This window comes from Mesoplodon bidens (assembly GCF_964165515.1).
Source record: "Mesoplodon bidens genome assembly, chromosome: 2".
Lineage (NCBI taxonomy): Eukaryota > Metazoa > Chordata > Mammalia > Artiodactyla > Ziphiidae > Mesoplodon > Mesoplodon bidens.
This window is the reverse complement of record NC_138177.1, coordinates 115,334,490-115,358,762: the sequence shown is the minus strand read 5'-3', so window position 1 is coordinate 115,358,762 and position 24,273 is coordinate 115,334,490. Positions and strand designations below refer to the sequence as shown.

At 36.9% G+C, this 24,273-nt stretch overlaps 1 long non-coding RNA gene across 1 annotated transcript in view; it reads right to left on the bottom strand.

Annotated features, from left to right (window-relative positions):
* The window catches only part of LOC308612933, a 75,337-nt gene extending 52,607 nt beyond the window's left edge, over positions 1-22,730 (bottom strand). Inside the window, exons 1-2 of the long non-coding RNA XR_014015183.1 lie at positions 22,502-22,730; positions 20,966-21,055 (exon numbers count right to left, since the gene is read on the bottom strand). This is a non-coding gene — a long non-coding RNA (uncharacterized lncRNA). The remainder of the gene's footprint in view (positions 1-20,965; positions 21,056-22,501) is intronic.
* Between the last annotated feature and the right edge of the window lie 1,543 nt (positions 22,731-24,273).

Genomic DNA, 24,273 nt, shown 5'->3' with positions numbered 1-24,273 from the left:
AACTTCTATTTCATCTATTTCTTCCTTTATTACTGAAATGAATAAAGTAATTTTGTATGGAAACTTAAATGCTTATCAAAATTAGGAGGCAATAAGTACAACAATAAAACCATTTGTTAAAAGTTCTACATATTATTACATTATATTATTATGACTGGAGTGATACATTTGTCTTTTCATAAGGAGTTACATGGATTTCTAAAGCTGAAACCAGACATGCCAGGTCTGCACAAGGCAAAGAACCACAAATTATGTCCAGTTGAGTTCATTGAAATTTGTTTATGCAAAGGAACTTTAGAACTGGGAACTCACAGCCACCATTTCACCACTTGAAACAGAGAAAAGACTCTCAGTAACAGGTTTGACAAATCCACATTTAGTTCCATATGGTCATTTATCCTCCCTATGTCTTTGAAAGTAAAATACTGTGAAGGCGGCATTTGAGGTTTTGGTGACAAATTACTTTTCTCAATGGAATCAAAGGCTGTGGCCATCTGCAATGAGATAGATGAGCCACAGCTGGCTTTCATAATAATCGATCCTGATTGCAGCAGGACTGTGGCACTTCTGGATTGATTGTGAGGACCTGCTGTGACAAACAATACTGACCAATTTGGTCACACTGACAAGTTATTTCTCTGTTTAGATACATGTCATCAGAGGGAAGGGAAGAGATGGAAATCATCCAATATACTTAGCCAATAGTGGAAATATGAAAATTCTGAAAATCCTTAAACTAGATATGGAGACCTAAACTACATGATATGGCAAAACTGAGAGTACATCTATATTATATCAGTAAAATGGGGAACCATAGTTTGCTAGGGACTTTTACCATTACTGCCTCAACCTGCACATACATCCTAAAGAAAATGGCCTTACCAACAACTCCTGCTATATGAACAGTAAATCAGTAGATTCCATATTTTCTCTTTTTACCCCCTAGGCATAGATGATTCAACCATGGGTGGGCACCGATGGACAGGCAGACAGTTCATAAGCATGGTAGTGACTTTGTGGCCTAAGATAATCAATTTCCTCTTTTGGGAGTTTGTAATTGAGCATCTAAGACACTGAGTTAGTTAGATGTGGAGAATTAAGCTTAAAAGTTATATAATCTCTAAGGCTGGATAAACTGTTATAGCCAAAGTTAGCCGTGGAAAAGGAAAAGTAGTAATGGCTAACAAATGTTACAAATTTATTCTACATCAGAACCTCTGCTAAATGTTCATCATCCACTATCTCTTTTAAACCTCAGATCACTATTAAACCTGTTGGTAGATGGTATTATTATCCCATATGATGATGAAAAATCTGAAATTTGGAGAGACTAATTAAATTCCCCCTATCACATATGTGTAAAATGAAGACAGACCAAAATTTAATTCTGTTGGACTCTTCTGGGAATCGATGGGGAGTGGGGAGGTGGAGAAAGAGAGAGAGAGAGAGATAAAGCAGATAGAAGCAGAAATGACCTCACTATGTAGTCCTGAGATAGTGGTCTTCTCTCCTTATAGCCTCTGAGCTGCAGTTCCCATAGGTCTAAATGTTCATTGATCTCTGTCCTTGGGTTCTCATGAACACCCACTGTGTCTCTAGATGGGTTTACAGTACACAGTACTTTGGTTAGAACTATTGAGAGAACTATAGCAAAGGTAATATTTGTCTTCATTTCTTCAGATATTTATTTCAATGCTTGATAATTCACTTTGATTTCAGAAATTTGTTTTTCTGAATATAGGATATGTAACTATCTAGTAACTGTAAGTAAATGTGAAATTTCAATTTTTTCAGCAATTTCCAACTTTTCAATTTACAAGGAACACTGAAGATCAATAGGAAAAGCTTTATTTACTAATTATTAATAATCTACATAATATGTAAATATACATGTGCTTTTTCTTCCCTCTAGAATCATTTTCATATTGTGAGATTTTAAATCTGTTCCAAATGAACAGGTCACTGATGGCTTCAGCCCATTATAATATTTCAGTCCCTTAAACAAAACCCCAATTATTGGATAACAGAGCTTGTCCCTTTTCCCACTCTTCAGCAGCTAGATAAACTGTTACTCTAAGGATGAGAAATTGGGGAATTTATGCCCAACCTTCTCTTCTGAAAGTCTGCATAAAAGTGCAAAAGAAGAAAGCCTGAATAAAATTCAGATAGTCTGAAATTTCTGAAGAATTCTGATTCTGTATTATCTTACAGCTTATATTATTTGTGCATTTCAGTTTTTTTGACTTTATTATCCTATGCTTTATTTGAGGGTGGGGATTTTAATTCCATTGCCAAGTTGGGCAAATTCAAGTTTTAACTGTTCAAAGGCAAGGTTCTCCAAGGGCTCCATCACTAGTCATGTGGCTCAGTCTGGGCAGGGCCTTCATACTGTCTGGGAGTCCATCAGCATTTGTTTGTTCCATGTTCCACAAGCACACAGTACAATCAGGTTTTTCTTTTCCAGAGAATCAACTACTACTATGCTTGGCAGTAGTTAACTGTTTAAGCAAATATAGCATACCGGAACATCAATTTAAGATGTATAAGGAGACACAGAAATAGTTCCCTAGCTTTTTCCATTACTTTCATAATGCTTCACCATCATTATCTCTAAAATTGTTTCTCTTTATCTTTAAAGGGGATGGGTGATGGAAGCAAAGGTTATTTATTGCAAAAATGTAAAGATTTCTTTATTCTTTTTGATATTGTTCTCAAATTCTGTGCCATTATAGACAAATTGTTGAGACGACTTGTAGTTAATCTTGTCTCAGTTGCCTTAAACTCATTCCACTGTATTATTTCCCTAAAATAATGCCCCCCACTATAATGAAATTTCACATATATAAGCAGATACAGCCATTGATCTTTCTTCATGTTAAAAAACTATTAAATCTATATGTTGTATTTAGTGATATATAAATAAAATATATAAGCATCATTTAAATATATATACATTTATATTTTACATAATTCTACTCACTTAATAGCATATGTTTAAGGATTAATGATCCATTTTGCATTTCTTTGAGTTGTAGGGCTTTTACTACACCAAAAAAAAGGCTACCTTTTTAATATGATGCAAATATAATATATAAATTATACATTGAATATATGTGTAGTAGAAGGTTAAGTATAGCATTCCCTTTTTTCTTAGAGTTTTGTCCAAGATTCCAAAGGCTAAGGTCAACAGATGCTACAACATCTATGTAGGATATGTTAAAAGGTTGTGAAACTAGTTTAGCAACTATACCTTGAGGGTATATAAAAGTAAGCCAGGAGATTGATAGAAAAAGGGTTTCTTTGAAGATAGTTGTATGTGGGATCAAATGAAGGAACTTCTTGACAGCTATTCAAAATGCCTTACATATATCTCCTGGAGTTTGAGAGTAGGCACAGGGAGAAGTCCAAAGAAAGAGGTTGGCTAAGCACAGCAGGGAGAGGAGCAGTGCCTTCAGAGAGAGACAGCCTCTCTTCCACCAGACAAGGTAGGGGAGGGGTGGTGAAGGGCAAGAATAAAGGAATTTTCCTTTGGGTCAAGTAGACCCACAGAGGGTAGCTGGTCTTGAGTCAGTTTGAGAGGGATCTAAGGAGAAAGTGGAGTTGTGTCACTGAAAGCAAAAGCTGATGGGTGATTTTAGGCATGCAGTCAGAGCTAAGGAATAGTCCAGCAGGAGACCTTCAGCAGGAGGGTTTCTGAAGAATCCATAAAACTTTCCCCCCTAAATGAAATAGTCAATATTTGGGTATCTACCACACCCAGAAGGCACCTGCTCCAGTTTGCAGTGGTACCTTCAAATATTACCTCTATCACTTCTTACCTCGCTCTGACTTGGGAAGAGCAGGAGAGATATGAAATGGTTAAGACAGGAAAAGACTGAGGAAGCCAGCCATGACCCTCTTCCTCATTGCAGTTCACTCAGCTGAGTCAGGCCCAAACTGGTGCTTCCGCATTTTTAAATGAGAGCAGAGAATAAGACTGAACTAGGTTTAATAATCTGGAACAAGATTTTAAAGAGAGTGACCTGGAATGTAAGGAGAAAAGCTCACGAGTTTATATTGGGTCAGGGAAAACAATTCGACAGAGTATGCTGAAAGAGAAATTGAGAAAAAGAATAAAATTGTGTGCTACTTAAAACACTACAAAGTTCAGTTCCTTCACTATACACATACATTGAAATGTCTAAGCAGTATTAAACTAAGATACACTGGTTAAAAAATAATAATAATAATAATAAATAAACACACAAAATCTACTGGAGTAATACTGCATATTCACTTGAAATGTTTTCAGAAATATTAAAATGTCTTCTTGTGAAAAATATTATAAAGATAAGACAGAATAAGAGGGTTAGGGAGTGATGGAGGCAGAATGCTGTCATGTTATCAGAGACGTCATCTGTAACAAGGTGCCATTTGAGTAGAGATCTGCCAAACTGATGGAGTGCCTGTTCAGTTAGAGGGAAGATCATTTCAAACACAGAATGCAACACGTACAAAGGCCTGAGACTTGGACATGCTAGTTGTGTTCAAGGACCAGTGAGGGGGCCTAGGGGCTGGGATGGTTAGAAACAGAAGAGGGTGGTAAGAGGTATGGTCAGGGAGGTACCAGGTCAAGAAGGGCCTCACAGGCAGTGAAAGAGCTTTGCATTCTACTCTTGGAGAGAGGGGAAGCTACTGGAGGGCCTAAGCAAAGGAGTAACATGATCTAATGTACATTCCTAAAGGCTCGCTCTCTCATGATTTGCTTTTTTAATTACTGTGTGTGTTGTAGGGTCAGGCAGGGCATGCGCTGTCCAGCTGACTGGGGTTTACTATACTTGGTCTATTGTCTAATAGCAGGCCTGCTTCACTCATTCACTTTACTTTCTTGGCCCATGACAGCACTTGAATTTGTGATCCTCATTCCAGGCTCCTAGAATTTCTGCTTTTTACTGCACAATGGGAAACCACTCTTAAGACTTAAGCTCAAGCTGCTACTCTCATGTTTCATTTTTTATTTCAATGCGCCTGTTTTCCCCAGATATAACTATGTTCACATTCTCAATTATAACGCAGTTCTAAAACTTCTGAATCTTCTGGGACTTGCTATAGCAATCAGACTAGTTGAGGCCTAGGAAACTAGATCCTCCAGAAGTCTTGGTCTGGTTGCCAACTGGAGACCAGGTTGGTTCTAGAGATCACTGTAAGGTCTCTTGAAGAAGAACCAGGCAGAACTGGAACTGGAACTTGTGCCTAGACCAGGCCATCCCTAGGGAATGGGGAGGCCAATCACAGCACAAGATAAAATGCACTCCCTGACTCCAAATGTACTGTTGTAGAAATAAAATCAGTTGAAAATTCACTTCCAAGGCAGAATTGAAGAGGGAAAAAATTCTTCAAGGAGCAACCCAAATATGTGTAGAAGTGGAGAGAAGATGGTACCCACTTGTTCTGGTAATGGCATGCATAAGTGTCAAGTTATGCGAGAGAAAAAGGACCTCAGGTTTCTTTTCCTTGCAACATCCCCTCCCTTCAGCTTCCTCCTTGGGTATCAAGCATGGCAGTGGAGTTCAGAACAGTCACAACCAAGCAAAGAACATACTAGATACTCCAATTTAACATTGCACAGAAGATCAGATTTGTCATATTTTGGCATTTAGTTCACCCTCTTATGGAATTCTCAGCACTGGCTCAACAATACTCCAGGATTGAGCTCATAGAGTCTATAAAATTCCCCAAGCAAATTTAATTCTTATTCGTTCTGTTTAATATTCATTAGCAGTTAGACTTATTAAGCATATAGTATCTGTCAAACATTCTGGGCCCTGGATATTAGGCCTTGGGTATAACAAGACTAATAAGAATTATTTTGTCCTTGATGAATGCATGTTCTACTAGAGTAAACAGCACCATAGATAAATAAATGATGATTCATCTATCGTGTTATTATTAAGGTAAAAATAAAGTGTGAATATAAAGTGGATACCATCTTGCTGAATTGAGTCCCTAACTTTTCACTTGTCACTTTACATTTTAACTCATACTGCTATCCAGGAAACAATAATCTCATGTATCACAAAGCCTGTAATGTTGTAAAGGTAAGGTAGTAGATGGGCTTTAACAACATCTTAAAGACATCAAACTATAGCATGCTGTAGCAATGAGAATCCAATGAGGGCGTTTAAGCAGAGGAGATACCTGATTTTAACATTTCCTCATTTAAATCCCTAGACCAGGGCTCTTCTCTGAGCACATTATACACATATCCAACAGCCTATGTTCTTTCCATCATCTCCACTTGGAGGTATCATGGGCTCACAAACATAGCATTTTCAAATTCTTCAATCTTCTTCTTCCAATCTAGTTCTTCCCCTAAACTTTGCCATCTCTGACAGTGAGTGGCAGGACCATCTACCTACCACTAAAGCCAGAAACTTAGAAATCTTTCTCGAGTCTTTCTTTTTTCTCATCCCCATCACCAAGTCCTTTTATTTTTCTACATCCAGGTTGTATTTTAGATCCGTCCATTCCTATTTACTTCCATTACTACCATCTTAGTCCAAGCCACCCTTAGGCTACATCTCTATTATGTCAATGACCTCATCCTTAGTTTCCCCACTCGTTCTTGGTCTTGCTCCAGACCAACCTCTGCAGCAGACAAGAGTGATCTCAATATGGAAACTAGATGAAGTCACTCCACCTTACCTCTTCCCCATGCTAAGACAACATGCAAACTCCTCCAAGGTCTCCATATTATACATAGGAGAAAGTCAGAATGCTTATCATTGCTTGGAGTCTCAAAATACTCTGGCTTTCTTACTTCTCCATTTATACCCCGTAATTTCTAGTCCCGGCTTTCTTTTTGTTCCTAAATGTGCCAAATATTTTTCCTATGCAAAAGCATTGCACATGATGCTTTCTCTCCCTGCAATGTTTTTCCCCATCCCTCATATGGTAACTTTTTCATACTCTTCTATTTTCTTCATAAATCTGAAATATCCCTTGACCTTTCTCTATAATATTTTCTGGTCCTCCACTCATTATACTTATCTAATTTGTATCCTTCATAAAACATATTGTGGCCCACAATTAGATAGATAATGGTAATAAATTGAGATAGATAGAGAGAGAGAGAGAGAGAGGTAGAGAGAGAGAGAGAGATACAGAAAGGTGGCCTTTGTTTACTTATTTAACATTTGCCTCCCCAATTTGACCATTACAGTGGAACTTCCGTGGTCTGTTTTGTCTACTGTAACCCTCAGCGTCAAAGTGCTCAATAAATTGTTCTTGAATAAATAAAATATACTTTTCTCTTTTTTTATCACTTTTCATTGATCTTATATAACTAATTTGCATATATTTCTAAATTATTTCATTTAGATATACAAAAATTCCCTCCCCTGACAGCTTTCTAGTAGGTACAAAAAAGAATAGAAGAGATAACATAAAATCCAGCTAGTGCAAAGCACTAAGAAAGCAATTTTTCAGGATTTTTTAATGCTAAAATGCATTTTTTACTCCTAGTGACCACTGAATTTCTTATATTCCCATATATGACCAATTTCTAGATTTTTTTTTATTTTTTTAACTTTTTATTTTATATTGGAGTATAGCCGATTATTTATACTGATAGTTTCAGGTGCACAGCAAAGCGACTAAGCTATACATATGCATGTATCCATTCTCCGCCAGACTCCCCTCCCATCCAGGCTGCCACATAACACTGAGAAGAGTTCCCTGTGCTATACAGTAGGTCCTTGTTTGTTATCCTTTTTAAATATAGCAGTGTGTACATGTCAATCCCAAACTCCCTAACTATCCCTTCCCTCCACCCTTCCCCCTCTCCCAGTAACCATAAGTTCATTCTCCAACTCTGTGAGGCCGTTTCTGTTTTGTAAATATGTTCATTTCCATCACTTCTTTTTAGATTCCACATATAAGTGATATCATATGGTATTTCTCTTTCTCTGTTTGACTTACTTCACTCAGTCCCACAATCTCTAAGTCCATCCATGTTGCTGCAAATGGCATTATTTCATTCTTTTTATGGCTAAGCAATATTCCATTGTATATATGTACCACACCTTCTTTATCCATTCCTCTGTCGATGGACATTTATGTTACTTCCATGTCTTGGCTATTGTAAACAGTGCTGCAATGAACACTGGGGTTCATGTATCCTTTCAGTCCATGTTTTTCTCCAGATATATGCCCAGAAGTGGGATTGCAGGGTCATGTGGTAGCTCTGTTTTGTTTTTTAAGGAAACTCCATAATGTTCTCATTAGTGGCTGTACCAATTACATTCCCAACAACAGTGTAGGAGGGTTCCCTTCTCTCCACACCCTGTCCAGGATTAACTGTTTGCGGATTTTTTTTTAAATGAACAAGTACATTTAATTATCCCACCCCTTGTGACAGATATAAGGTATTTTACATTTTCCTCTATTATAAACAATATCTAGTTGAACGTCCATGTACATATATTTTTATGTACATGTATCGTTATACTGTTATCTTGATATTATCTTAGATAAATTTCTAGAACGAGAATCACAAGGTAAATAAGTGTATGCATTTAAAATTGGTACATATTTCAAAATTTTTCTTCAGAAAGCTGGTTATGTTTCATACTCCATTTCTAACATTTTCACTAATGCTAATTTGTATGATTTCCCTTTATAATCTTAGTCAATTCAAGAAATATAATTTTCTATTTTTTTTTAGTTTCTGCTTTATAACAAATTTAATCAGTTATACATATACGTATGTTCCCATATCCCCTCCCTTTTGCGTCTCCCTCCCACCCTCCCTATCCCACCCCTCCAGGAGGTCACAAAGCACCGAGCTGATCTCCATGTGCTATGAGGCTGCTTCCCACTAGCTATCTACCTTACGTTTGGTAGTGTATATATGTCCATGCCGCTCTTTCACTTTGTCACAGCTTACCCTTCCCCCTCCCCATATCCTCAAGTCCATTCTCTAGTAGGTCTGTGTCTTTATTTCTGTCTTACCCCTATGTTCTTCATGACATTTTTTTCTTAAATTCCATATATATGTGTCAGCATACAGTATTTGTCTTTCTCTTTCTGACTTACTTCACTCTGTATGACAGACTCTAGGTCCATCCACCTCATTACAAATAGCTCAATTTTGTTTCTTTTTATGGCTGAGTAATATTCCATTGTATATATGTGTCACATCTTCTTTATCCATTCATCCGATGATGGACACTTAAGTTGTTTCCATCTCTGGGTTATTGTAAATAAGGCTGCTATGAACATTTTGGTACATGACTCTTTGAATTATGGTTTTCTCAGGGTATATGCCCAGTAGTGGGATTGCTGGGTCATATGGTAGTTCTATTTGTAGTTTTTTAAGGAACCTCCATACCGTTCTCCATAGTGGCTGTACCAATTCACATTCCCACCAGCAGTGCAAGAGTGTTCCCTTTTTTCCACACCCTCTCCAGCATTTATTGTTTCTAGATTTTTTGATGATGGCCATTCTGACTGGTGTGAGATGATATCTCATTGTAGTTTTGATTTGCATTTCTCTAATGAGTAAAGATGTTGAGCATCCTTTCATGTGTTTGTTGGCAGTCTGTATATCTTCTGTGGAGAAATGTCTATTTAGGTCTTCTGCCCATTTTTGGATTGGGGTGTTTGTGTTTTTGTTATTGAGCTGCATGAGCTGCTTATAAATTTTGGAGATTAATCCTTTGTCAGCTGCTTCATTTGCAAATATTTTCTCCCATTCTGAGGGCTGTCTTTTGGTCTTGTTTATGTTTTCCTTTGCTGTGCAAAAGCTTTTAAGTTTCATTAGGTCCCATGTGTTTATTTTTGTCTTTATTTCCATTTCTCTAGGAGGTGGGTCAAAAAGGATCTTGCTGTGATTTATGTCATAGAGTGTTCTGCCTATGTTTTCCTCTAAGAGTTTGATAGTGTCTGGCCTTACATTTAGGTCTTTAATCCATTTTGAGCTTATTCTTGTGTATGGTGTTAGGGAGTGATTTAATCTCATACTTTTACATGTCCCTGTCCAGTTTTTCCAGCACCACTTATTGAAGAGACTGTCCTTTCTCCACTGTACATTCCTGCCTCCTTTATCAAAGATAAGGTGACCATATCAATTTCTTGATTTATTGGAATTTTCATTTAAATGCTTTTCCATTTATTATCTTCTATCATCAAAATGAAGCAGATTGTTAAGTCTGCTTCTGTATTGTTTGTGTCTTGAGCAAAATGTTTAAAAATCCATTCAAATCTTGTTTTAATGTAAGAAGCAGTGTAGGTAACTTTGCAAGTACACATAAACATTTCTCATGTTATTTCACTCCCAGCTTCTAGCCAAAACATTAAAAAAAGAAAAAAAAAAAAAAAAAAGACTGTTCTTGCAATCCTTGCAGAATTTCAAGGCTTAGTCGAAGAAGAAAGTCCCCAAAATCTTTTCAGAAATCCTGTTTGGGCGCCATTCCCAGCCTAATTTTGCAGACCAAGATGTTTAGGCAGTCCTGGTATGCTAGGGATAAGAAGTTGAGGATTTTTATCTGAATGAAACCCAAACTCCAACCCTAATTAACATACTGCAACATTGTTAACTCCTTGACTATGTTAGACATTGGTTTAGTTCAACTAATTCCACCTCTGGAATACTGCCTCTCATTTATGTTCTTGCTGATTGCTTATATTTTCATTTCCGCTCTCCCATTGCTTTTCAAAAGATAGAAGTATTGTCCCACTCTTTGTTGCTAGGCAAACATATCTGGAGTTAACACAAAGAAAGCAAAATTACTAAAGTCAGATAACATAGATATGGTAACAGGAACTTCTGGAGCTTTCTGTTTTATCCATTTTTCCCTCTCTGATGACTAAGGATGGTGCAAAAGATGTGACACTTTATTACTTTATTTATATTGCTTGATACATTTTGGAGACAGGAATACTGATATATATATATATATATATATATATAAAATTGGCTTTATATAAAACTAGAACAATGAATTATTGTAAGGTTATTTTTTGGAATAGCTATTTTTGTATGTACAAGTTAACGATACACTTACTTCTTTAGTTATACCAGGTATTATGTTGACCCAGTTTTCTTTAAGGTTCAGAGTTCAGGTAAGTTTCTTCTTTGCATATGTCACATGAGTTTCTTTAGGAATGCCTTACAGAAACCAAAGCTTTTCAAAAGAATTCTTTTCTTCCTTACTGATTTTCATTTTAGAATCTAAAATACAAAGGATTCATTAACGGCAATATGCCTCTACTGTTAAACAATGCCATTGTCTGGGAGACTCCCAGTGTTTTATAAATGGAAAAGGCAGCAAGCTGTTATCCTTTTTGAAGTGAAAACATGTAAGTACCTTGGAGATAGAGGTAAGAATTGAATTTAAAATCCCAGTGCCCGATCATTTTTACTAATGACTTCATTCCTAAAGCCCCATTCATTTTTCTCTGTTACTCCATATATCACAAAGAATTTACGCTACCTATCAACAAGCTCCTTTTCGAGTCTCTTACATCCTTCAGACTCTCTTTAATGTGAACCTCCTTCGACACTGAACCTGAATGTCTTCCAGAGCCTTATTGATCTAAGTACATCAACATGTTGTTTGTGCTGCTTGTCTGTTGCAGTTAGTGTAATAAGTCTATTGGACTACTCAGCTCTGTGTTTGGTAGTGTGCCTATGTTTTCAGTACCCTAGTGGTGTGGAAACAAAGTAGTAATCTGAGAAGTAATTCAGTGAGAGCAACTCCTGGAGAAAGTTAGGTCTCTGAAGAATGCTTTACTGCTCCAAGAACAAGCACATCTGGAAAGTAGAAACATAGAGAAGATCTATGAATATAGGAAGAGTAAGAGTTCAGTTCTTTGGAAACTGAAGGAGAAAGAGAAGTTGGTTCCGAATCAAGTATTGTTGACTGTTAGAAACTTGAGTCTGCTAAGTTTTATCTATGACTTTTATCAGGGACCTAAGCCTATGAAAGTTGAAGGATGGAGGAGGCTGGGTTGGGCAGGGAAAGCCTCAAAGGAGTCCTGCACTGGGCAGAAATGGAAAAGTCTTAAGAGCCCCATTATGCTTATTTATGGTCTAAGGACTGCCCAAGGAGGTGAATGGTGAATGTGCTAATAGCTGGAGACTGACAGCTAACTTCACTCCTTGCTACAGAACCACGAGGTTTTTCTTGAAGAGACATCTACGTGACATACCTCCTTGACTGCCATAGAAGTTTAAGTAGTTTAAAAATATTTGGGGAAGAGGTGAATGTTGAACTAAACTGCACTCTTTCCACATCCATGGGGGTCAGGGAAGGGCTACAATCCAAAGATAATTTAAAAGAATCCTATTGTATTCAGTCATTCTGTTAATCAGCATAATTTTGTAATCATTTGTGGTTTGGGTGCTCTTTCTGGAGGTTTTACTTGTCATTGTGTTTATGGGAAATTGACAGTTATTAATTGTTTTTAGACTTGAACCAGTCCTTATTAGAATTCAAATATATTTTCCACTACTGGGTCCAATATCTATGTAACCATTTACCTTACAGTGAATTTTACTGTAAGTGTAATATTTACAAGAAGCAATTTGTCATTCCTGGGTTAAGTATAGAAACTTCAATATTTTCTGGATAAATATGTCAAAACAGCCAAGATTCAAGCAATAGAAGAAAATGGGAAACTTATAATACAGCATTTTATATTAGAGTTGGGAGATTTGCTATCTGGTTTGACTCTGTTATCATTGCTTTTATAAATATGATTTTCCAATTATTAACCATCATTAGTATTAATGGCATTAATGCTGGTAATCTGTCTCACTAAGGATTTCAAAGTGCTGTATTTTTTATATGCTAAATGAGTTCCAGGGCTCCAGCGGTGATTTCTACCCTGATTTGCTTCATCACAAAGTCTCCAAACACAATTAAGTTTAATTCATATATCTGTATGCCATACAGCACTTTAGGTTAGGGAATGGGGTGGCAGATTCTCACAAACAATTTGGGGATATTTCAACTCCCCAAAGACTTAAATCTCTAATCTAATTGGCAATACATCCCCCTTTTCTCACTGGGGACAGCTCTCCTTGTCATTTAAATATATGCTTATGTGTGTGTTTGCAGGGGTGGGGAGCCCAGGTGAACATATGTACCAGGTGTACAGAGTAAGAAGAAGGTCGAACAGCTCCCATTTTGCCTTCATGAGTCTCATCAAACATTGTCCAGTTCATAAAGGTTTTCTTAATTACTCCAACTGTGCTTTTCCTCTGTGTTCTTTTCCTTTGTACAGATATCCAGTATTAGGATCAACCTGTTCACATACCTGTTTCCATCATCTCCACTAGAAATGAGAGCAAGGATCATCTATTATCTTTTCTTTTCTTTTCTTTTAATATTTATTTATTTATTTGGTTGCACTGGGTCTTAGTTGCGGCAGGTGGGCCACTTAGTTGTGTCTCACGGGCTCCTTTGTTGTGGCATGCGAACTCTTAGTTGCAGCATGCATGTGAGATCTAGTTCCCTGACCAGGGATCAAACCCAGGCCCTCTGCATTGGGGTGCGGAGTCTTATTCACTGTGCCACCTGGGAAGTCCCTATCTATTTTCATATATGTAGTCCAGGTTTTTGCTAACAAAACTCAATCCACTTTGTTGAATGAATAAATGAGTCCTTGTTCCTCATCCCAGTGCACCAGGGGCCAGCACCTCCACGTTACTCTCTGAGTGCCTGCTGCAGAGTCTCTCACATACTGGGACATCCAAGTGCACACGAGCATAAGTAGAGCACCATCCTTGTTAGGATTTCATCCCCACACACTCCTATATACCAAATGGGCTTTTATGCATCCTCATTGAAATCTGGCTTTTCCTTGGCATTGCTGATCTTCAGCAAGTTACTAGAAGCAAGGGTCTCTGATAGAATAATTAAAACAACTATGAATCCATGTGTTACTCTAAGTGTAAACTTGATGTGTTAATACTGCCAGTAGTATGTGCATTGAAAAAGAGAATGGGAAGCCAATAAAACATAGAAATGAACCCCTAATGGTGGCATTTCAGGAAATAAGAAGGGACAGATGGGAAGATATTTCTGGACCAGGAGCTTCTGGGTGCCCTTCACGTCATACCACACAAGCCATTTCCTATCCCCGTACATCAGGTGGATCTGCTGCTACAACACTGTCTAACCCTCCTGAGAATAGTATTTCTATTTCTGTCTTTTATAAAAAGGTAGAAGCACCAGCCCTTCTGGTTGTCAGGGACCAGGAAGAAGCCTTCCTCATACAATGGCCAGAAAAAGCCAAGAACAGACAAAGAAGTCCACCTTTTTCTACATCCAATAGACACCGTAATAACACTTCCCAGTTCAAAGAGAGGCAATCAAGTTCAATGGAAACAGATTTATAATAATTGTAGCAAGAGGTTACACTGATTAAGTGTTTACCAAGGTGCTATGCTAAGCCCTTTCCTTTTTTCCTTACACCAACAATATAATAAAGGTTATTTTATTATCCCCATTTTACAAACAAGTAATTTGCCCATGGTCACAAAGCTGGTAATTGTCCGAGTCAGCACTGGTGCTCAGAAAATTGTTACTCAAATCCTAAACATACCTTTTTATCTCTGGAACGTACCCCCTGGTATAATGAAGAAGGTACCTAATTAAGCTTACATGTCAATATACAATCCAGCACTGCTGCTATTGTTATTACAATCCTATATATGACAAGACATTTAAATTATATTTCATTCCTTTTATTTCATGTGGGTACAAGAAGAGATTATAATTTCTGAATCTAATTTTTACATGAAACAACTGGTAGAGAGAATATAAGTGCTTTGCCATTATTTCCAATATATTTTCTACAAACATTTAGGAAACATCTAAAATATGTAAAGAACACTTTCAAAATGTTTGAGGAAACAGTTTAAAGGATATTACATGGTCCCTGACTCCAAAGAGTTTACAACCTGAAAAGTACCATTAAGACCTCAGTAACATTCCAAATCTGACCTGTTTACAAGCTGTTTCCAAACTAATATCAGAAACCTGAGAACTCACCCACCCACTCAGAGAGCGATCAGACTATTGGATGTCAGAATCATAAAATAACTACTGTCTTCACCCTTTTACTTTCAAGCAATTGTTTCCTAAACACAGTTATAGTCACTAAGTCTGCAGACTTCAGAAATTCCAGATCTTCACTAAATCACATGGAAATATATGTTGGCATATTCCTGGAGATTTCTTTTAAAGTATCATTTCTGTCCATCAAATCAAAGTTCCTGTAAGTATCCTGTTTTTAAATTCTTTATCTTTCCTGACAGGAAAGATGTGGGTTCCCAGCGACAGCAAAAATCTAACTGGTCTCCTTACTACTTTCTGCAAATATCACGCACATGGTTTTGCTGAGAGTTTTAGTGTCATTTGTTGAAACACATTTAACTGATGTCATTTGGTTTACGACAAGTTAATACTGGCTTCCCCAAGGCTATGATCAATTCAGTCAACCAGCTGGTTTGACTGATTTTTCCTTTGAATTTGACCTAATTCCCTCGCTGTTTTGGGTATCCACAGACACCTTTACACAAAGAGAAGGCAGGCTTCCTGTTAACTTGCTAAATGAGGGTTATTCTTTTCTTCTGAGATCGGCCACGGACTTATTAAGTGACCGGTGGCAAGAATTACAATCATATGCTCCCTTCTTCTCTTTCTCATTCCAAAATGAGAATATGTATAAAGCTCTGAAGATGCTAAATGGGAAATCAAACAATTGTATACTTTAAGGTACATCTGTATTGTATAGAAAAACGGATTTCTTCTGTTCTGAAATGCCAGCAAGAGACAATATGAAGGGAAAAAAAAGAAACAATTAGCAACTTAAATTAAAAAGCCCTCTTTTTTTAGTTGTACATTTGGATCCTTTCAGATCATTAATCATTAATAAATATTTACATACCATTTTCTTTTTATATTGCAGTAGATACCACTAGCTCTTTAAAAGTTAACAGGTATTAATTTTCTTTCAAAATACATATTCTGTTTAACAACCAAATCTAGGTTTCTTTACTGACACATAGTCCAGTCGAGTCAAAGGTCTGATCTCATTCAAAACTCAGCGTTTTATCCAAATTTGTTTACCTGTCTACTAATCAAAAGATTTTCAGTATCTAAAATCCTGATGATAGAACAGTCATATAATGTTCATAAAAATCGGATCAGGTGGAGCATCCGCTGATCTGAGTAAATTGTTCCCTACGATTAACCAGTTCTTAATGACAGCCTTTTTTATCTTACAGCTGTGACATGAAGAGGGAGCTGTAGCTCTTCGGAGACAGTTCTGCCGGCGCCAGCTCATGCACGCTTTCCGATCGCGTGTCTGTTTCTCTTTCTCTCTCCCTCTCTTGCGCTGCCCCTCATTCATTCACTCTTCCATATCTTTGCCATTGTGCCAGCTCAATTTAAATGTATCTGCTCTGTATCTGTTCAAGTGGAGATAATCCATGCAAATCAGGAGCAGTGGCTTTCAATGCCTGGTTCACAGAGAGGACTCAGCTTGAGGAGGTCACTCGTTCACAGCCGCTCCTCCCATTATATTTTTCCCCTTATTGCAGAATTGCTGTATGTATACAGTGACTGAAAGGACTCAATTTACTGCAACTGCTGCCTGGCTTTACTTACAACTTTTTTTTTTTTATAAAGGAACTTACCTCCATCTGTCTTTTCAAGGTAGGAAGTCTGATTCTTCTAAAGACGTGTGTAATGCCTCCACTGTCTGCTCATTATCAAATGTCACTTGAATGCTTTATATTGTTGCTGGCATTAAGGCACAAATGCTGTGATTCCAGGTGCCTCACGCTTTTGTTACTTAACCGTATAGGTACAATTGTTTAAGTGCTGGGGAATTGTAATGTTTATTTTCCCTGCAGCCAGTTTCAGTTTGACAACGCCAGAAAGATGATAGTGTCCACTCTCTAATATAGAAATACAAACCTCTATCAAGTTTTCCTTCTTAAAAAAAATAATCTCTTAGTATGTTTTAACTTATCATGTATCCTGGCCGGTAATAGCCAAGTGTACAATTCAACCGTGCTTTTTTTTTTTAACCTGGAACATTCCTGCAGCATTTTCTGTGAAAAAGAACTAACTGTTGAAATGTTTTTAACAACAACAAGAAAAGGATAGATTTTACTTCATTCTGCTGCAAAGCAAGAAGCTGAAGGCCTTATTGCTAACAAGCCTGTCAGATAGATTTATTCTTCACAATTCATAGATTGTTACTAGGCTCTGTGGAAGTTAGGATTCAGTTACTGTCATTATACATGCTATTATTTATTGCTTTGAGATTGAAATTGCTTTATAAAAAAGTTTAATGTAACAAGGCTAAAAACAATCTTATGTTTGTATAACACCGTTTGATATCATCTTTTAAGACTGATTTCAATAGCCAAATGCTTACTTTTGGATTAAAAATGCATGTAAGAGGCTAACAAGATTTGACGATATACATGTTGATTTATGAAGGCAATTCCTGGGCTTACATTACTTCATATGTGTTTCCTTGAAGTTACTTGTAATGATTTTTTAATCATTTTTCAGTCATTTCAATTTTAAAACATACTAAATGTCTATGCAAAAATCTCTTTTTGATTAGTACAAATATAATTATAATATTCCAGTTATAATGTAGATTTCAATAAACCTAATATGTCTTTGAAAGCACTCCTTATTAATATCATTTTACATTTATTATCTTATTTTTCTGACAAGGTTTGACATGCAGCTATGACAAGACTATTTAATCTCTTGTACAGTATAGAATTGAACATAAACAGTAAACAAAGTTGACAGTCCTGAAAAGAAGAGAAAAAGATCCTCTGGTATACTGAATAGTTCTGATGACATAAATCTTAGATTTCATCTTCTAGGTAGATACTTGTAGTTAGTGGAGTTCGAGGGAAAAAAATTATTATCCACATAAAAAATCTCAGTGCCAAAAATGTGCAGTTCTTTTTCTTTTTGATACAGAGTCTTCTGTTTTAAAAGAATGCACTCTGATTTTTGAGTACAGTACAAGGCATGAAGCCCTGTCATTGTTAGCATAAAGAAGACATCTACACAAGTATTACTGTGCAGGGGGCAATCTTTCTGTCTTTGGAATTTGTTAGGTTACTGTACATAGAATTTAACAGATAAATATGTTCTGCTCCGTGGCATTTTAGTGATCCTATTGGCATGCAGGCTACTCTGCTAGGGTAGCAACAGAAAAAAAAAGATATATGTTTTATAGCAGTGGGTAATAAAAGCCCTTCACAGTGAGAGAAAAGGAATTTGACTTATTTCTTATACAGTAATTAGAATTTCTTTAGAACTCTTTGAAATATTGAGTGATAAAGCAAACTGAGCCTTCCCAAGAAAGGCTAATTGAATTTATCTATTCTAATCATGTAGTTGCCCATGAATATCTTCTTCCCAGACACTGTCACTGGAGGATTCCATTCACATCTTCAGTATTACAGGGGAGAAGAAAAAGGATTGGCCACTAATGGTAGAAGGTGATTCTTTCATAATTAAAACGACTTTGAGAGAAGCAACAGACACAGGAAAACCTTAGCAGATGGAAAGGTGTGTGGGATTGCCTGGCTGTGTGAACTTGAGACTAGTGTGAAACTAAAGGATGCCCTTTCAGAACAAAGGAACGCCATGTAATACTCTGTCAGCAGTCAAGCTGAGTATAGATATAAAAAGTGGCTAGGGAGATCTTTTGGGGACAGAGAAAATGCAAACAAGGAGGCATTCTCTTTTCAACCAAATTACTAGTATTTGATAGGTATGACGGCATTCCCCCATGGAGTCTCCAACCATCATTTCACAGAGTTATTTCAAAAGCACATATTTTATAGACTTTCACATTTGTTTGCAAACCTCCTAGGAAACTCTCCAAAGACCTAACTTGTATGCCTTAAGTTAGGTTTTACTGTGCATCCTAAATAAAATGGTCACAGTCTTCAACTCCCCTGGGTTTCTTTTGCTTCCTCTGTCAACTTGCCGTTCCTCTAGTAACTCATTCAAGCAACTGTTCAAGATAAGTTACATTTTATTCCATTTTAGTGTGCCTTGCAGCAGAATCTATAGAACTGGTAAACCTTGTAGCTGTATATAACAACATGTTGTTATTCCCACCTGGCTCTTTTCTGCTGGTTTTACTGAGTACAGTTAAAAAGATAAATTATCATCTTAAAATGATGCTATAGAGGGCGTTAATAAGTTCTCTGTAACTTCAGAAGTGTTCAGTCGGGCCAAAGAAACTTGCAACCCTGCCTGAGGGAAAATAATGTGTTTCATCAGCAGACATTCAATGCTTATATCATCTGTAGACGTGAAAAATTTCTCAGGAAGGATTGTATCATACCGTATTTATTTTCTAAATCTTGAAACTCATTGCTGTGTGTGAATTAAATGTAATGTTAAGTGAAAACTCAGCAGATACTAATTGTCCATCTGTCTTAATTTAATCTGTATAACACTATGAGGTCGATGGAACCATCACCCGCATTTCATAGATAAAGACACTGAGGTACAGAGAAGTTAAATAACTTAGCCAAGGCCACAGAGTTGTAGTAAAACTGAGATTTGAACCCATCTGCTTTGAAACTGGCTTTGAAACATCACACAATAATGCCTTCCTGGCTAATCAGCTCAGATAACTAAATACATAAGGACGTCCCTACACCTCATAGCAAAAACATTACTATTTACCCATTTGTAGTCTTGGTTCAAATATCTGATTCTGATTTTTCAACTCTTCACAGCTCTTCACTCCTATCTGTATTACATCATAGCAGAGGTTTTTTTTCAAGTATTGTCATTTAATACATGCCAGAAATGGTTACTCTTGCAGAACATTAGTCTTTTACCTCAAGGAGTTAAGAACTAAATCAGATCTGTAATTGACTGGCTTGTCTACTGACAGCCTTTGAAGCATTAACCCCCCGCCCAACACCTGCTTTTTTTTCCCCCTGTCTAAAGAACAAGATTGACATCTCTTTATATGTTTGGAATTTTTCACTGGTGTAAAGTGTTTGGTAATGATGGAAATTAACCTGGGGCTTTATCTAACTACCTTTCCTTGAAACTCCATTGAAGTTCTGGTAACAATTAAAATTTTCATACAAACAACTGTTTCCTTCAGAAAAAATATCTTCTTCTGTCTTGTCATCTTTCTTCAAAATCTCCTGGGTAGTGAAAAGAAGCCCTTTCCCTTGTCTTTCTTTCCATGGGCACATATGAATGAAAATTTCCCCCGTTGAAATATACCAGCGCATTCCAAAAGCAGATAAAGAACACAAATGAAGTGAAAATGCATTTTTAAATGGTGAGACTCTGAAACACTGAACTGATAACTATCTGTCCTTGTGTCGGAAGGTATTGTCTCCTTAGGGAGAAATGAGCAAGAACAGGTCCATACGGGGAAGCATTTGTGGCTTTAGTTCTGTCTGTTTATTCTGAATAACTTGGACTCTCTCCTGCTGTTCCTCACCCCACCCCTCCTGTGAAAGAAGATGAACTATTATACACAGAACTCATAGAAACCTAATTTAAAGACTGTGTTCATTTGACCTGCGAATATCAAATATGCAGTGTAAACAAAAATCTGAACAGGATTAACACATAATCAAGTGGCAGAAATGTGGGAAACATGGGTCAATAGCAACCGAGCAAGTTACACATTTCTCCAGTAACAAATGGAAAAAAAAAAAAAATTGATGTCTTTCTGTGATACCAGCATGCTTTTTAGATCTTATTTGAAGTATCAAGCAGATGGACTGCCCTATATATCCAGATCCTCTATCTGCTGGCAGGCAGAAAGCCTGCGAACCTATCTTTAAAGTTATTTTAAAATATCAGTTTTGCCTGGATTAGCTAAGTTAGACATAGACCACTGGTACAGGAAAGGTTGGGAATTAATTTAAATTTGAGCTTACCCTTCCATCATCTCTTGCTGAGTGAGTTCCTTAGCCTGTGAGACATTCCTTTCAGACTTGATTTCTCTATTACTTGGTTGATATCCTTACCTTGGGAAAAAAAAAAAAAGGTCAGAGGTGGGGTGGGAGGAGAACAGGGCATGGTGATTATAAGTTACGTGTTGATGTAAAAATTCAAAGGAGTTTAAAAATGACCTAAAACCATTGAAGGCCGTGTCCCTCATTGCTAAATTCGTCAGCTGTGTAACTGAATTTTCTATCTAAAAGATGTTCATTTCCTGAAATTAAAAATAAAATCAAAAGATTGTTCTCATTCTGGAAAGCCTGTGAGAAAGGCAAAAAATATTCAGATAACACAATTCTTAAATATATTAGCAATCAGTTTGGACTGAACAGTTATTAACACATCTGGGCTCAAAAATAAATCTTCCCTAGCTTTTAAGAACCAGGTTTGGAAAGCAAAGCCAAAATTTGTAAGAAGCCTTAAACCAGGGTTGGAAAGTCTGGTTTGTTTGTTTATGGATGTTGTTATATATGTTACTTTCCTATCTATCCTCTCCCAGAAATATTAATCAAGTGTCTTTCCCACAGTCATTGAGACCTCTTCCCTGCATATTCACAGAACTTACAGTTTACACCACACAAGTCAGCCTCTAACCGTGTTTTTTTTTAATATTTCCCTGTTTGTTTTATGGATTATATTCTTATATTTCAAGTAGCTTGTAAACTATTTAAGGGTAAAAATCATACTTACTTTGTGTTCTTAACAGACCTTGACTCAGTGTGAAGGTCAGAGAGTATTATTGATTCATATTTGAATGACTCACTGAATTTTTAAAAAATCTAGTTAGCTTAGTTTATATATTTAAAAAAAAATTGTTTCAAGGGCAAAGAGAGGGACATCCATCCATTTAAGACCTAGCTATATTCTGGACACTGGACCTATGCTCGGACAGAATATGAAAGTTTACACCTGCTCAATTTTAAAAATAGCAACAGAAAAAGAGATTGTTTCAATAGATAAGATTATATATATAATTTCTCATGTTTGGAAGTTAAAGAGAGAGGCAACTACTGAAGGAACTAAGGTGAAAGATCTAAGCAGGAGGAGAATGAAAAAGATAGAGAAAATAAGGCAATTTAGAAGGCAGGTGATGGAGGAATGGGGAAGGGAGAGAGATCTTGAGAGATGAAGAGAGAGGGTTTTAGAAGATGTTAAAGAATTCGGACCTTGGCATTTCTCGTTAACCACAGTTTACAGCTTTTTAACTTCTATCATTAAATCTTCATACACTATAAATGGAATAGAAATTGTAATTAATTTCAAAGAGAAATTATTTTCTGGCCTAAAGCTTTGGCTCCCTGGGAATGAACACACTAAATGGGGTTGGGATCCTAAATAAGGATGAAAGCAAAGAGGATATAAGGTGGCTTTTAATGCAAACTATACAGTAGTCAGTCCAGTAAGAAATCCCACAGAGGAAGTTTACAGCCGTGAATCAAATTCTAAAAGGAGTTTGGTAAATCCAGTCTTACCCAGCAGACATCGACACCTAAGCAGGGTAGAGATGGAGCCTGTCGGAGGAGTGGGTTTCAAGGCAGCTTGAAAGGTACGATTGTCAACCAACGCACTCCTGGAAAAAGGCTGGGATGCGTGGAATAAGACAGGCTTCAGGAAGCATTGCTGGCAGAAGTAAAACAGAAGAAGCAGTTTGGGGTTCACCACCTGCATAGGAAGCAGGGCTCCCCATCTATCCCCTTCTGGGTGCCAAGATCCAGGAGAAACAAAAATCTCTTAGTTCCTCAGAGGATTCAGGGTAAAGGCACTAAAATTATGGCTGCCCCTCCGCATTGGGGTACTCTGGCCTCTTGCTAGAGATATTTTGCTGTCTCAGCTCACGGTCACTTCATTTTTGGTCCTTAGCCATGGAGATGTTAAAGGTGATTTGTGAAATTCTTCTGATTAGCAAGTGAAAAGCCATTGCATTCTGGCTACTGAGATTTTGTTGGATTCAGAGAGGGATAGAGCAGCCTGCAGATGACTATGGAGGCATTATTTCTAATTGATGCAAGAGATATAGGACATGGTTTAAAGTCTGCATCCTTAATTGGAAGACAAAAATCAAAGGCATTTAAAATCACGTGAACTGAGTTTACAGAGGAAGTATAAAGAAACAGAAAGAACACTGGCTTCAGATAGACAGACCTGGGTTGGAATCCCAGCTAACGGGAATATTATTTAGTCTCTCTGAGTTTCTGGAAATAAAAATATCCACTTCTCAGTTTTATAGTAAAAAAGGAAATGATATCTCCTATGTGCTCCAAACAATGCTGAGATCATGGAAGACATTTAACAGTACTTCCTCATATCATTTCGTTTTCTGTCCAAAATCAAATTTCCATAACTCTGGATCCCACTCAGAGACATATGTATTTAGATGTTTCATGGCTTAATTTTAATTTGTAGCTAAGAAAAGAAAAGAGATTTGAGGGACAGCAGGACACTGATCCTAACTGTTAACTTAGTATTTGAGGATAGTCAGACTTAAAATTCTTAGGTCTTCTCATGTGGCAGTGAGCCTGATTATAGCCGTGAATAGCAAATTCTTAGGAAAGATGCTTCCTATGCTAGGGGTTATATTTATAATTTTGATTAAAATTAATAGTTTCAACTACCTCTGTTTCCCAGGTCCTGATTTAATATCCTTAAGTCTTGATGCCTAAAGACCAACACGTGTTAATTTCTATGGCTCTTAAAATGGCATGTCTGTCTGTACTCTCAGGCACTTTAGTGACAGGAGCTAACTACAGAACTTGCTGAATTTCCTTCCGAGTAATATCTGTGCAGGCCACTATGAGAGTTCCCAATACCCAAGTTCAAAAGCCAGAATGAGAACTTTTGGAAGTGTTGTCTATGAATTAGTCCAACATAAAATCCATTCAAGAGAATTTTTATTTTTTAGTTCTTTTAGTTTTTTCTAATGTGTGAAGTGAGCACAGAGCACATATCAGAAGAAAAGAAGCATGAGAAAATCAGGAGGGTATTTCACAGCTTTGCAAGATTTTTCTGATTTCTTTGGAAGCTATGTAAATGCATTTCTTAAACACAGACTGTCATTGATTTTTTTCCAATGTTCATTGATTACCTCATCATTGCTTCACATATGTGTTCTCCCAAAACATCTAGTATCAATATTTCTCTCCCTCAATTCTGTCCCCAATCCATTATAAGTATATCATTAAAATCTGTTTAATTTCCTATGAAAGATTATATTAAGTGCACTTTTAGTGTAATTATATCAATAGTG